Here is a 15,989-nt window from a genome sequence, read left to right as displayed (position 1 = left end):
TTATTTTAAAAAAGAATATGATACTTTTCCTTGAGAAGGAGATTCATCCCCATTGAAAGTACAGATACACATGACCATTGTTTGAGTTGAAAATTTATCTCTGACTTTTTGAACATTGAAGTGTTATTAGGGCCCTAATAATTTGGAAGTTGTTACACACAAGTGTAGACCCTGCTTAGAGGGACACCCATGGAATGAGATCTGCTAGATGGCTGCAGCTGAGCTCTATTACACTGTGAAACTGTTGAGATGAATACTAAATAATAATAAAAAATGCCGTAGTAGAATGAGAAGAATGCACCATAAATGGTGAAGTTGACATGAGTAAGGTTTTTTTTCTCTTTTTTTCTTTAAAGACGCAATTGGATAAGTAGAGGAGGAATTTTTACTTTGATCAATTTTCCTGTAGGCCTTAAAAATGCTAGGGAAATAATAGCCACATGTAGATCTGTTTCTCTAAACAAGCTTATTTTGAAGGCTGATCATTTGTACTAACTCAGTGTACCAGCTTATTCTGCTTGTCTTTTTATGCTTAACTGTAAGTTACTTAATCCTTTTGTGAAGAATGAAGAACATAAAATCTGTAAAGAAGAAAAAGCGTATCTTTAGTAATCTCTAACATTTTTATGAGTGCAGTCAGTTCTTTGGCTTGCAGAATATACTTTCTTTGTACGAAGTAATACAGTAACAACAGTGACATTCAAACAAAGAAATGGTGTATTTTTGAACTTCAGTGTGTATACTATTGCAAGAAATAAGTTGCTTGAGGGAGAGCTTGAAAAGATTGGAGAAAAATTCAAGTAGTATTTCCATGTACATTGTAAGCTTGTTTTTCCTCTTAGGCCATATTAAAAGTTCTTGAGGATACTAATTTCTGTCCCCACTTGTTGAATTCTTTTCATCCCTAACGATGGCTTACTTTATTGGAGCTTTGAATGGAAAAAAATAAAAGAATTCTCACAGTTCCACTTTATTTGTAGGAACAGAAATAATGGAGAATGTTGATACAGTACTTGAGATATGATATGGATAACACTATTAATTCTCTTTATAGTTTTAGGTAAACAATTAAAGACTATAACTAAACAAGTGGTTTAAGAGTAAAAAAAAAATCTGCTGAACAGAAGGCAGTGTAATGTTTAGAGTAAATGGGAAGGAAAGAAGAGTCCTCAATCTGAACAGTATCATGATGACGAGTTATTTTCATGGGTTATGTTTATATTGTCGTTATGGAAGTATTAGAGATGGTGAATGCTGCAGTTAGTAGAAGGGTCATTATGGGTGATATCTAACGTTTTGGTGTTTTTTGGGGGGAGTGAAAGAAAAAAAAGGATCGAAGAAGATGTTAAACGATTCCTAAATGATGCTATCTAAAGTAGGTAGAAGTAAGCACTTGGTAGGTTTTTTGAAAACCACCCAGTTTCTTTTCATGATAAGGATGTAGATATTGTCTTTGAGTTGTTAGCTAGGAGTATGAGGGTGAATTAGAACAAATTTGGAGTGTTTTTTTTTTTTTTTTTCCCCTTTCTTAAACTTGCTCTCAACGAGGTGCAGACAACATTGCTCGCTGGCTCAGCTCTGAGCATTGGTGGCTCCCTTTGGAGATGGCTGGAACTGGCCCTTTTCTGACATGGGGCCAGTCAGGACTTGTCAGAGACTTCTGGATTCTTCTCACAGAGGCCACTCCTGCAGCCACCTTGCTACCAAAACCTTTCCACATAAACCCAGTACACTTTCTTAGTGCAGTGCTATCTCCCAGATTTGGCAGTATTTAAGTACATTATTTTATCTGCCCCCTTAGCTCTTCTGCATTGGCGTCTTTGTAGCACATTGTCTCAAAGATGTGTTCCTCTGGTTTTCCGTTGGGTTTCATGTTCCCTGGTTTAGAACCTGTCTTAAATTTGGATGCAGTGTGGTGCCCTTATTCAGATTTGATTCTTGTCTCAAACACAGAGCAGCACTTCACTCCGTTTTTGAGCTAAGTCTGTTCCATGCAGTTGCCTCCTTGTATTGTATAGCTTGCCAGCCCACTTTACCACCACTAGAAAAACTGACTGATTAGCTAGTGATAATGAGATAAGTGGGGGAAGTTGAATGGTAGATAAGATAAGAAACACCTGAAATGTATATTGCTGGCAGATGTAGAATAGAACAAAATTTTTGGGGGGTGAGAGATGTGATATTAGAGCATCAGGTGAATAGCCGTAAGTCATAAAATAAACATTCTGGCTATGTATCCATGAGTATCTGATGTTCCTAGTGTTTGCAAGGCAAGCACAAAGGTAATGCCTGAATTGGTTCACCTTTATACTGCAGTCTACCTGAGTCCTAGTGTGATTTAGCTAGGGAAATTCTAGGGCGGTAGTATATTTGGCTGATGAAGAGACATTTTTTTCTATATGGGTTTTGAAAAATATTCTTGGCTTAAATTGAGGATATGCTTTGAGTATTAAAAGCAGCTTGAACAACAGTAAATGGTGGGCAGAGTGCAGGTAGATTGGCAGAGAAATACAACTAATACAATTTATGAAGTATCTGATGCTATTACTGATAGGATAGGAAGAGGTAAAGGCATAGGCAATGAGGAAAAAGGATAAGAGTTAACGTTGAGCTTGTATAATACACACTTTACAGAGATTGTGATATAAATTTTTATAAAGATGCTTGCAAGTTTTGTCTAGTGCTCAAATATTTTGCTCCCTTGTATTTAATACATTCAGGGTTTGTATGGCAGTAGTGGACATCTAGCTGTGAGATTTTGTGTGTGCATGTTACTCCTGTGGTCCAGTTTCACTGTAAAATCAAGTTGTGAACTTGGAGGTTTAAAAATAACTCTTGGAGAAGCAACATTTAACTGAATTTCCTGAAGACTCCAAAAGTTGCGATGAAGGAATACATTCACTAAAGTAGTCTTCTGACAGGTCAGCTGGTAGAATGTATATTATACTTCAGGAATGTTTGTGTGGGAGTAGTGTGTATAAATAACTAAATAAAAAACTGTTTTGTCTGAGTACCTGATTTTTGTATGAGTAAGGCAAGATTATCTTTCCTTATTTTGTCCTAACTCTAACCTGGGTTTTTATTCTTTTTTTTTTTTTTTTTAAATACCAGTTTGTGTATAGGTTAAAGAGATGTAGAACTGAAACAGACAAATGTAATTTTGTTGATTTCAGTGAAACTGATAGTTTATTCTGCACGGTGGTCTTGTTTAAAAAAAAGATCTTACTAGGCATGTTTTATTTTAAAAAATAAATAAATTTAGATTTTATGTATGTTATAAAAGCAGACATTTTAAAATCAGATTTTTAACTGCTTTTTAATTTTTTTAATACTTGAAGGATTTTTTTTTTCAAAAAATTATTTAAAAAACAAGTACAGCAACAGAAAAGACAATTTGGAGTTTTAATTTTGTTGTACAGTTCAGAGCAAGTAAAAATGGTACATTAGAGCACAGCTTAAACGCTATCGGTTTAATAAAGCGTGAGTTTAGAGCTTGTAGAGGGGTTATATATGATCTGGTTTAGACGTATTACAGAGGTGATGTCAAGGTGAAAACAGACTTACGGAATGGTTGGAAATCATTGATATTCTGACTCTGAGGCTGTAAATGGCACTGTGACAGATGGAGTCTTTGTCAAGGAAGAAAAATGGCAGCTCTGGAACATCATAGATGTTTTTGCTGAGCGGCTCAGCACACAGGCTGTGACCTTCTAGTGTTCAGGAGTTCCTGGTGTGCTTTAGTAAATTGTCTTCTACTTTTATTCACTACAAGCAGATAAATAGTAGTCGTAATTCAGTACAATTTGGGATATTCCATAAGCTTGCTTTATTACAAGATTTTAAGTAATGTTTGAAGCTTGCATGCCAATTCTCCTTGAAGTCCCCAAAACAGCTTTTAACTACACATGTGTTAATAATTAAAGGCACATGTATCTGTGTGTGTGTATATACAACTGCTAGTACAGCACTCAATGTTAAAATAATATACAAACTGCGAATTCGTTGTAATATGTTTTTAAACCACAAAGAGAAACAGTAAACTCAACATTTTTAGTTTTTACATTCTGTTTGTAGTGTCTGTATCTATGATTTTCTTCAGTAAAATACAGAATTTTAAGATGTATTGGAGAAGCTGTTTCTGGTTAGTTTAGAGAAGACAAATACGGTTGATAAATTCCATCTCATTTGTGAGTTCATGTTTTTCTTCTTTGATTAAAAAAAAAAACAGGTATTTTTAGCAGTCGTCAGCATCTGATTCTCTGTATACTGCTGTTATGGTTTTGTCCATATTCTAATCTGCTTCGCTTAAATGTGTGGGGTTGCGTCAGTACCTACAGAATGAGGGCTCACCTTTATCTGTAGAGTAATTAATTAAAAATGTGCCAAATAGTGAAAGTTAGGTTTTGATATCCTATACTTAAGATACATGCACATTTGTCTAAAGTAAACAGTTATATACCAGAATCATATATTTCATATGTACAATAGATGTGGATGTCTTAGAATCTGTTCTCTCAGTCAATCACTTGGATTAAGATTGGTTTTTAACACTTCTCTATAATCTTAGCATCCATATGCTCTGGGTAGATACTAATAAATCTACTGATCTCAGTTGAAGTAGTATATAGTCTTGAGAGCCTGTAACATCTTGTAGAGGAAATGCTCAATTGGACAGCGAACCTGTATTATAGGGTAGTACGTTACTGTTAAAAGTGCAGGCATTACACAACTATAACCTGCCAGCAGTACTCTTTAGCCTACGGGACAATTGTTAAAATTATAGAAAGCCGTCACTGTTCATAACGGAAGAAAATGACCTAGCACTTGTAAGGGTTAAGGTTATTCTATTCAAGTCTTTCTTTCAACCCCTGAAGGTTGTGCAGCCTTTGCTCCTGAAGATAAGCCCACTGTAGTTAACTGTGTTTCTATCTATTCAGTTCCAGTCATTTTGAGACAGAGCATATTCGGCATTTTTGCAGAAAGACAGATGCTTTGTAATTGAAATTGAAGTACTTTTGGTAGTGTGTGATCCAAAATAGTCTTCATACGTCTTTTTATTAGAACATGATCATGCACAAATGAGAGTAAGACAGCCTCATACTATATATGCCTGGAAGTTTATATTAGATAAATGATAAATATATCTAATATATATTTATGTATGCTTCGTTGGGTTAAAAAATGGTTAGGTGGCCGGGCCCAAAGAGTCATGGTGAATGGAGCCAAATCCAGTCAGAGGCTGGTAGCTAGTGGTGTCCCCCAGGGCTCGGTACTGGGGCCAATTCTCTTCAGTGTCTACACCAATGATCTGGATGAGGAGTTTGAGCGCACCCTCAGTCGGTTTGCAGACAGCGCCAAGTTAGGAGTGAGTGTTGATATGCTCAAGGGTAGGAAGGCTCTGCAGAGGGATCTGGATAGGCTGCACCGATGGACCGAGGCCAGCTGTACGAAGTTCAACAAGGCCAAGTGCCGTTTTTTTTTTTTTTTTGCACCTGGGGCACAACAGTCCCATGCACGCTACAGACTGAAGAGTGGCTGGAAAGCTGCCAGTCGAAAAGGGACGTGGGGTATCGGTGGAAAATAGTTCAATATGAGCCAACAGTATGCTCAGGTGGCCAAGAAGGCAAATATCGTTCTGGCTTGTATCAGGAATAGTGTGGTCGGCAGGACTAGGGAATTGATTTTCCCACCTGTCAGCTCTGAGGCCACACGTCGAGTACAGCATTCAGCTCTGGGACCCGCAATATAAGAAGAATTCTTAGAATGAGTCCAGAGGAGGGCCATGAAGATGATCAAGGGGCTGGAGCACCTCTCCTACAAAGACAGGCTGAGAGAGTTGGGGTTCTTCAGCCTGGAGAAGAGAAGGTGCCGGGGAGACCTTACAGTGTCTTTTCAATACCTAAAGGGGGCCTACAGGAAAGCTTGGGAGGGATTCTTAATCAAAGAGTGTAGTGATAGGACTAGGGGGAATGGTTTTAAACTGAAAGAAATTTAGATTAGACATGAGAAAGAAGTTCTTTACTCTGAGGGTAGTGAGGCACTGGGACAGGTTGCCCAGAGAAGCTGTGGATGTCCCATGCCAGAAGAGTTCAAGGCCAGGTTGGATGGGGCTTTGGGCAACCTGGTCTAGTGGGGAGGTGTCCCTGTCCATGGCAAGGGGGGATCGGAATTACATTATCTTTCAAGTTCTTTCCAACCCTAACTATTCTGTGATGCTGTGTTTCAGTATTTATCTTGTAGAGCTGTGTATCTTCAGAAGTGAGAGAAGTGGAAGGAAAAGTAATGCTACGTTTTATATTCTTTCTGCTCACAAAGCTCTCAATGACATAAATGCTTGTTAACTTTTAAAGAACTGGAGCCCATGTGAAGAGTAGAGTGCTTAAACTTCTATGTTTTCAGCTACTTACCGTGTTCATTACGTCAGCTGTCCTGAAGCTGTTCTTCTTGGAATGCATGATGATGATTTGATATGACTAGCTCCAGGGATGGTTAAGTCCGTTTTCAGACACTTCATTATTTCTTCTCAATTTTTTAGTGGTGTCTTGTGCATTTTTGTTTGTTTTTGGTGTTTTGATGGCCAGCTTATGTATAAAATGATTTGTTTAATGCTCTCAAGATAAAACAAGAAAATAAATTACAAGTTACTTTCATTTATTCCAAAGGAGCAGTTTTGGTATACTAAAAATGACTATAGTTGGCTGTTTGTCTTTATGGAATTAGAGTTTTGGAATGTTTGTATTTTGTTTTTCATATTTTTTCAACTACCTACCAAACAAAGCAGCAAACTGGTTTTGTTTTTGTTTTTTTACTGCGTGTTGATATGACATTGGAGCTAACTTTATAGTGGCAGTATGGGAACAGTATTTTATTTATAGCATTTCAGTTAAAAAACAACAACTGAGAGAAGTGGGAAAAAAAAAACACTGGAGCATATTATTGATTTCAGTAGTTTTTAGTTGAACTCAAAACAGTCTTGATAATGATGGAGCTAGTGGTGTAAACAGATTGCTTTTTACCTATGAAGTATAGGGCAGCTTGTATCCCACAAAACCAAAATATGATAGCATTTAGATACATATAGAGAAAAATACCTTTTGTAATGTTTTAGTCTTTTTGTGGTCAGCACTGAATAAGTAATTGCATTCACCATTCATGTTTTTATGCACTAACATGTTTTGCATAACAGATATGTACAGTTTATGCTTATATGTACTGCTGTTGATTTTGCTGGATTGTTTTACTTCGTTTTGTGATAATTTTTCATGTTGATGCAAAAGAATCGAATCTCTATTCATGTCAGAATTCTAACTTCTGTTCATGTTTATCCATTAGATCAATACAGAAAAGATTTTTTAATAATGTGTGTTATTCCTTGTATTAACTGGTATACAACTCTAGACGTGGAAGTATAGTTTATGTTCCAAGTGACACCCAATTTTCATTAGATACTCCAACAGTTCTACAGAGAAGTAAAATTCCTTTGTCTCCTTAGCACTCATTGTTAATGCACCCTTGAAAGAAAAATCAATGTTGAGAGAACCCATGCAATAAGTTAAGAAATAAATTTTGTAAAATGGAAAGTTTTGCCCATAATGGTAACAAAATGTTTTACAGTATTGCTGTAGTTGAGCAGCGAAACCGGGAGGACAAGGTAGTGAAAGGTCGAGGAAAAACGAGAGGACGAACAAACGATGCAAAAAGAAAATGACACTGAGGTCTTGGTTTAATACATATGTATTCCAGGTTGATGGCTGATTTCATTAGCAAATCTCATTGTTATGCAATGTCTGTTCTTCTGCAGCAAAATGAATATTGTATTCTCAGAGGCTTTGTGTGTGTGTGTGTGTGTGATGCTGTGGTGATAGATAAATTAAAGAATATGTATTTTTAGTTATTCCAATCTATTAAAATTTACAAAAAACACCCTTATATTTTAAAGTAGTTTTATATTTCAGTTTTCCAATAACCCGATAATGGTTATTTTAATGGAGAATAGCAGTGTTCTCTCCCCTCCCCTTTCTCTGTGCGTTTCTTTGCCATGTTTGTAACCTATGTGATCTTTTCCTGAAAATAACTAAATAACAGTTAATACTAAGCTTACCATGTCAAAAAAAGAAAAAGTTTAACTGTTGTTCTCTGTACTGCTTTTTTAAAGTATCTGATAGTAACATATGGAACATTGAAATAAACATAATCTCGGTAAAATCTCAGCAGACATGATTCTTAATATTTTTCAGTATATTCCATAAAAATATTAAAATGAAAAACTGTGCTTATCATAAGATGAATCAGCTGTAATATGAAATGACATGGTTTAGTATACTGGAGGACAACAGGATCCTTAGGATGTATGCTTTAGTTTCTTTTGGTAGTGAACAAGCTACTCTGTATCTTTAATAAGACCTTTTGATACACACTATGCAAAAGGAGGAAGCAGGTGAGAAGGCATTGGCGCAGGAAAATTAAAATACACTGAGATAATTTAATTCAGGTATTTATGTGCTTACAGAATTTATTCTGTATGTAGCTTTGTGGGGTCAAAGTTTAGCAGAAAATCTATGAAATGCTACTGAATTAGAATTGGGGAATTTTGAATAGTTTTGTGACTAGTTCTGGGTAACGAACTATCATGAAGAAGGCTTTTGGGCACCGTAGTAATGTAAAGAATAGACTGCAGTTTCCTGTTTGCCTTTTTTTTTTTTTTTGAGTGCCTTTTATATGCATTTGAGCAATTCTGTTCTTATTTATTTATTTATTTTAGAGATATTTAATAATGATATAATATGGCTGGCTCTTTCTCAGTGGTAGTTCAGTAACCACTGTGTTTATTCCAATTCCAAGATACAGTTTTAGAAATCAGATTGCTAGATGAAGTGTCTGCGTGTTCAGTAAATAATGAGAATGGAATGGTACTTTAAATGAAGCAAAATCATGAGCAATAGACTGTGTGTGACCGGAATATGGAGGAGGTGTAGAACAAAGAGAAAGTTGCTACCCTTCCTTTCCCCTTGGGAAGGGGAACCTCTTCCTGACCCTTTGCCTTGGTAGGGCTGTAACCAGCGTAAGAATGCATCAGCTGATGGGTTTTAAAAGATCGTTTGGTGTGTTTTTTCTTGGTGGTAAGAAACTAATTGAAATGAGATGATGATCCGTCTCCTGCTGCATCTTGATGTTTGCCATTGTAGAGAACAATGTCAACGTCTGGTGTTACCCTGTGTAATAACGGCACCCAAGTGTACTTTTCTGCAGTAGCATATGTGGGGAACAATGATGTGGAGGCTTGTGAATGCGGTCAGAATCTAACTCCTAGGACTTGCTTTGGTATGCGATAATGTGAATGGCTCTTTGGTGTAAAATGTGGTTGAGACTTGGCACAGGACAGGTAGGATGAGGAAAGGTTTCGTCTCCCTTCTTTCTGTAGCTTAGTTGGAGATTACTTTCATTAGCTCATTATGTTTTCTTGAGGAGGAAGATGATTTAGAAGTTCTGGTGCCACGCCCCAGAAAGCGATTTCTGAAAGTATGAATTGTCCTGTTTGCCCTGTTGTGTGTATTACTCATCCATGCTACTGTCAAAGGATTCTGGCTAAAATTGCCAGAAGCAAAACATAGACCAATACTGTATGTGGAACTTTCAGAAATTAATTTATAGATTTAGTGCATTACAAAGATGACTGCAGGGAGTTCCTGTTCTCCAAAGCTATTGCTGCAGGTTGAATTCACAGATGATACTGAATTTAGGTGTTGTTTCTATGTTGATAAACATCCACTGTTTTAAATATGCTTTTGTTGTAAAGTTATCTGTAATTTTTGCAGTGATTTTGGTATCCAGGGTATGATGCAAAATGCAGGTCTCTGGCTTTGTTGGCATTCAGTATAGGTTGTGTAGAGATTACCTGTTCTTCTTTCAGGTGAGCGTAAGCAACATTAATGGCATAACTGTTTTTACTTTTCATTATCAAAGGGTAAACTATGGTGTTTTAAATCAAAACTTGTGTTGAAATACTGCTACTAGAATGATACAGGTAGTTATAGATAGGCTCATATTTCTTTTGGAGTTGATATTTGTTTGATACAGTTTTGAGATGATTCTTGTAGTTTGTAGCAGTACAATTTCTAACTTTTTGAAGTCTCTTTGACAGGAGACATAGCTTCCATGAAAGGAGACATGGTTCTGCAAGAAGTTCTTAATAGTACTTATTAAAACAAACAAAATACCCAAACAAACAAAAAACAGCAACAGGATTTTGTATTCTCTTTATGACCATAGAATTAATTCCTGTTCTGTGTGTGTGTGTGTATATATATATATATAAGAAAAAAAAAATATTTGTATTTTGTATTTGTATTTTGTATTTGTAGCTAGAATGTGCTGCATAAAAAATAATAATATTTTTTAAATTTCCCAGGAAGACAGTAGCTCTTCAGTTGAGCTCCACAGAGTGATGATGTGCCATTTTACAAAGTCAGGCACTAATGCATATTTAAGACATAGCTACGTTTCAGTATCCTGTTCTGCTCTTCAATAAACCTGATAATTTGGTTTTGGAGTCGAAGTGTGGACAAGTATTTTAGTAGCCCATAGAATTCTTGAGGACACTGCTGAGTTGTCATTCTTGCTCTATTTCTGACTAATGGGGCTAGTAGTTGTTGTTCTGTATATGTAGTTTCTACCTGTAGTTTCTGCTATAATTTCTATGAGTCTACTTAAAACTGGAGTTCAGAAAATAAATACAGACCTTCCATTTAGCTGATTTCAATGTTATATTTTGTCTCTCTTTCCTCCATTGTTATCTCAAAGCAAAACAGCTGTTCCATACTAAATATTTTTCACGTGATGAGCAATTCGGGTTGATACAATTTTAGAAAAATGATCTTCTGTAAGGTAGTGTTTGAACATGCAGAACCTACGTGATTCTCACTGAGTCATGCGAGACTCAAATTCACTGAGGCTGTTTTTCTGGAGTGGATAATAAATCCCTGACTGGGACTTCAAATCAGTATCTCTTAAGTCTTGCTGTGAGAGCCTGCTTGCTGTGATATTAGTACCAAACGTACCTCAATTAAATACAATATATATTGCTTTTTAAAAGTATTTTAAGACTACTGGTAAGAGTTCTGTTGGTACTCGTACTCCTTGTCTTTACAGAAGGCTTTTCTCTCTTGGATTTTTACTCTTCCTTCAGAAATGCTGTACACTGTTTGACAAGACCACTTTTTTGCAACGTGGATAACAGTAGGAGACTGTTAAACTGATGTTTTGCTGTAGTGTTTCACTTAAGGGAATGAATTATTTAAGTAGGAAATAATGTCTGTGATCATTAAGTCTGTAACAAGTATGGCTCACGGAAGTCCTGCATTAGATATTGTTTTGGTTGAAGAGATCCGTGTTGTTAATATGTCTTACTTTGGGAGATTGTGATGGCAGAATAACTGCTTCATTGGCTCAAGTTACATTCAGCAGCAGTATTTGCTGTTACAGTTGCACTCTTTCATAGTTGATGATCTTCCCAGAAATGCTTTTTGTCGGCTTTTCTTTTCATAGCTTTTCTTTGATCTTTTCTTGAGCGTATTTTTAACATCATTATTAGAAACTTCTTGCTTGTTCTGTTCCTGGCTTTGTTTCCTCAGACATGTTACATTGCTGTTTCCCCTAGTTTTTCGTTCATGCTGCTAAGAGGGAAAAATAATTAATTTTCAGTTTTGTGCATTTCCTCAGGTATATAAATAATCTTCTATCTTACAGCATGCTACCATTCAGGCCCTTGTGCTGTTGTTCTAGGGCACTTCAGCAGTTTTAGTTGCATCCACCTGCTGTACAATAAATTGACTCGATTTATCCCTTAAATAAGTTCTGTCTCCTGTCAGTTGGCCCAATAGTTTATTCCAGTTGCTGAGGGATAACAAGCCATTTCTTCCATTTCTTTCATTAGTCAAGGTGGTTTTGGGTGGGTGGGTGTCGTTTGTTTGTTTGGGGTGGAGCTGTGTTTTTTATTTATTTATTTTCCCTAGTATCCTAGGCCCACTTCAGTTCCACTGTGAAAATCTTTTTTTTTTTTTTTTTTAAACTGAAGATTCTTGAAGTTACTTTTTTTTTGAAAGATTCTGGGTAGGGAACCCCCCCGATCATTGTAATATGCGTAGTCCATGTGTGCTGAATTTTTTGGGGGAGGCAGCTTAGAAAAAAAGGCATTAAGTTACTTTTCTTTCAAAATTGTATTCAGTAAGTTAATTTTGATAATTTCTCAATATTATTAGCGGATTTTACTTTACATTTTTTTTGGAGATCAGTGCTTAAGTGCTTACACAGTGATTCGCATTTGTTTTTCTCAGTTTCAGATTTTTCTAGTTGTGATTCGGGTTATCATTTCAGAGCATTTTCTCATACCGAAACAACTTTGTGAGGAGGTTTTATTGCATGCATATGTGTACATAAGGACAATTTAAGGGAAAATAAATTGCAACTTTGGCTTGGCTTAGAAAAGAAAACAATGAAGTACAGCATTGACAGCTATCTAATATTGCAGAAAAACATTGTTTCGTGATTCAGAGTTATTTTTACATTTTCTGATGCCGTGTCAACTCATGTAATTAAAATACAGACGCACATTTTATTAAAACTGTATATTTCACCTAGGCTGATTTTTGCTTCTGTGAGCATGCGTGTTTACTGTTGATCCAAGTGCTCCACCTGCCTTTCAGTTTGTTTACCAGGAAATCAAGATGTGTAAACTGCAGGAAGTACTATTTGACCCTCTCCGACAGTATCTCATTACAATAATTGCTAATCTCTGAGTAAGACAGCCATGTTTTGTGTGCAACACAGAGGGAGGTTGTGGTAGATTATAGATGCTTCTTGAAGTACAGCTTTGTAAATGCTTGCTTGCATTTTGTTTTCAGGGTAGCTTTTGACAATAGACATCTGACAACCTTTGGGCTCAGCAAAGCTGCACAATAGCAAAGAGCACAATAGCTTGTGTTCTTTCTTCCTTCCGTGACCGAGGGGAAAAAAAAACAACAACAAAAAAACCTACGGCTTGTTTTGGAGTGCTGTCATTGCTCTGTAGCGACAGGATAATGGCTACTTCCTGATTAAATCACTCTCCACAGTAAGCTGTTAATATTCTGTATCTGTTCTTCTGTAATGCCAAGTTTTCAGTGCTTTTCTTCTGTGCTCCCCCCCCCCCCAAGTTACTAGTTTGAAATTTTTATAGATTGAAGAAAGAATATTTAGAGTTGTAACTTAAAAATTTTCAGTATAAGACAACTACTGCTGTTTTGTAATGCTTATCTGACAGTAGCGATGAGAAAATACACCTCGTTTGCATGAGATTTTAAAAAGAAAAAGCATTAAAGTCTGTTTAGGTGTTGGAAAAATAACCGGCATTAACTTTGAAAAATCCCAACATTCATTGGACAGAGACATAAAACGCGTATGTGTCATGCATGTTCATAGTTTATTTTTATCATCTGCAGAAGTGTTTCATGTCTAACATAAACCTAGTTTTTGAATAAAACAACCTTTTGGTCTCCTTTTTCGATTGTATAAGAAATGTTTTACTGTTCTGCATTTATTAGAACTGACGGGTTCTTTTTCCTTCAAGTAATTCCTCTTTTTTTTGCTGATGAGGACTAGGTGGGTGTGTGACAGCTTTCACTCAGTGTACAGGTCTGGTTTTATTTTGCTTTGGAGTATTTGTCTAAGAGACTTCATATTGTAAAGTGATAGTTACAGTACACTTGTGTTATTCTGCTTTGTTAAGTGGGTCAAAATGATTTTAGGGCCGGTCTTATTTTATACTAGTGTTAATGGCATAGAAGTTTTCACAGAGTTGTAGGTACTGTGGTAAACATTCTGAAGTTCTATATTAAAAATATGAATTCCTGTTTTTTGTTTTTTTTCATCAAAGTTTAGAAGGGCGCTAAGGCAAATTTTGCAGTTGCAGAATACGATCCAAAATAATATTGCGCTCTCGATACTAAAGATTTCTTGTCCATCAAAACATGCCATATCATCCTCCATAGGGTTTGCACTCCTGTGGTGCCTAGACAGCTTTTTTTTTTTGTACCCCTGGACAGTTCTTTCCGATGTCCTACAATTCTGATGTTGCAAAAACATCTCCCTTGTTTTTCCTAATCTCTTAGCGTTCTCTGTGACTATAGAGCCTCGTAAATGTAAAGCATGGTGTCTCATGGCTGAATTTGTTGGCTCAAAGCTTCATGCTTCCTTTCTGGACAAAACTGGATTCCTGTGGGACAGGAGGGACAGCCCTGATGGCTGCTGGAGCTGCTGGCTCGTGGGCTGCCTTTCTGTGTAGAGGGAAGTACAGGGAACAGACACTCTCAGACAGGGATAGAGTTGCTCGTGCTATGTGTGGAAGGACAGATCCTGATCTGGGCTGCAGCCATAGGCCCTGGCCACCTTTTGTTGCCATCCTATTGAAGTGAGTGCTGTGTGGCAGGAGTTGGTGCTGCTTTGGCTGCGTTCTGCCCTATTCCTGAAAAAGAGCTGCAGTCTTACCTGTTATTCCGATGTGTCCATGATGTCCTGGCTTACATTTACAGTGTGCCTTCAAATTGTGAAAGAATGGTTTATGGGAATACTGTGTATCGTTATTTATCTTTAAGTGATTGCCAAGCTTTGCCAAGAAACAACAGCTGATACAGCTCAAATGGTCTTCTGTATTTTAACTCTTTAATAGTGGAGGAAAATTGAATGTTTAGCATTCGTATTTGTTAGGTGCCTGAAATCTAGTACTTTTCTTTTTGTAGATGGCAATATAGGTGGTTTACCGTCTTCTCCGGTATGTAGAGACAAAAATGTGATCTGTCAGGGTTTTTGTTTCTAGCCACTTCCTTTAAGTGTGTAAATAGCATGAAAATGTCAGATTTGCATCTGCATAATTTGTAGGAATAGTGTTGTGATCGGGGCTGGTAAGGGTAGTCCACTGACATGGTAATAGCTGCTGTGGCTTCTGTTGAGGCTTGTTTTTGTTTCTTTGTACTTTAAGAACCCGTTATTACTCCTTCTAGTTATTCTGTTTAGGTAAACTTGAGTGGGCTTGTTTTTGCTTAAATGTTTAAATGCATTTCAAGATCTTAGTGCCTTAAAAGTGGAAGAAACGGTGAAAAAATAACCAAAGGGTGACATTTTGGAAATGAGGGTGGATACCAATGATGAAGTGTATTTAAATATATATATGAATTTGTATTACAGAGTACTTCCTTCTAAAACTGGTTCTGGAATCCTGAAGAACTACGTGCACGGAACAACATGTAAATGCAGATACCATTTCTCTGTGTCTCAGCCTTGCTGCCTCAGTCTGTTAGTGGGAACCATTGCATTCCTGTTAGATGACACCAAAGGTGCTTTAAGTGTGCAAATTTGAGGAATTAGCATGCCTCAGTGATAATTTTATTAGTCAAGGTGCCAAAACTCACCTGATGACATGAGAAGCGTATACATTTCATCACTGTCATGTGGAAAAGGGGTAAAATTATTCTGTAACTTGCATTGCAGAACTGAAGGTACAATTTTGAATTTTGTGCTTGCATGCTCTCTTAGTAATGAAATTTGGTGATATTCTAAAACAAAGTCAAAGCCGTTGCAAGGCCTAAGGCTGTTCAAAAGATTTGATTGTGTTTCTGCAACTCTGACTTGGTATATGAGAACTCATCAGAGAATGCTGGTTGTTTTAGTTTTAGCAGTTTTTAAGGGATAAAGTATCTTGCCCTTCCTGTTTGTTTGACTACATGATGTATTGTGTAGTCTGTAAGTTTTGGACTGCAGGACAAAAGGTATCCTGTTCTGTGTCTTTATTCTTTGAAAGATTTACGGAGAAGCATCGACAAATTTATCCGTTTTGTTTACTTTGACTTCTGTGGAGTTCACATACACTAATAGATACCTGAGTTTGCAGTGCAAAGCATTATTTCTTCCCAGAAGTATTGAGTTGTGGGGACTTCTTTTCCTTACGTTATGTATTTGGA

The 15,989-nt window shown here is 36.7% G+C and overlaps 1 protein-coding gene across 19 annotated transcripts in view; it reads left to right on the top strand.

Moving 5' to 3' along the window:
* BAZ2B (bromodomain adjacent to zinc finger domain 2B) overlaps window positions 1-15,989 on the top strand; it is a 142,153-nt gene that overhangs the window by 44,886 nt on the left and 81,278 nt on the right. The window contains exon 1 of one of the 19 annotated variants that reach the window (XM_080599985.1): window positions 12,927-13,108. The exons of the other annotated variants lie outside the window; for them this stretch is intronic. The gene's annotated coding sequence lies outside the window, so the exon portion shown is untranslated. Of the gene's footprint in view, window positions 1-12,926; window positions 13,109-15,989 lie in introns of those variants that run through there. 19 annotated transcript variants of the gene reach the window in all.

Source organism: Anser brachyrhynchus, assembly GCF_964034855.1.
Source record: "Anser brachyrhynchus genome assembly, chromosome: 7".
Lineage (NCBI taxonomy): Eukaryota > Metazoa > Chordata > Aves > Anseriformes > Anatidae > Anser > Anser brachyrhynchus.
The sequence above is the reverse complement of the archived record's forward strand: the minus strand, read 5'-3'. Positions and strand labels throughout refer to the sequence as shown.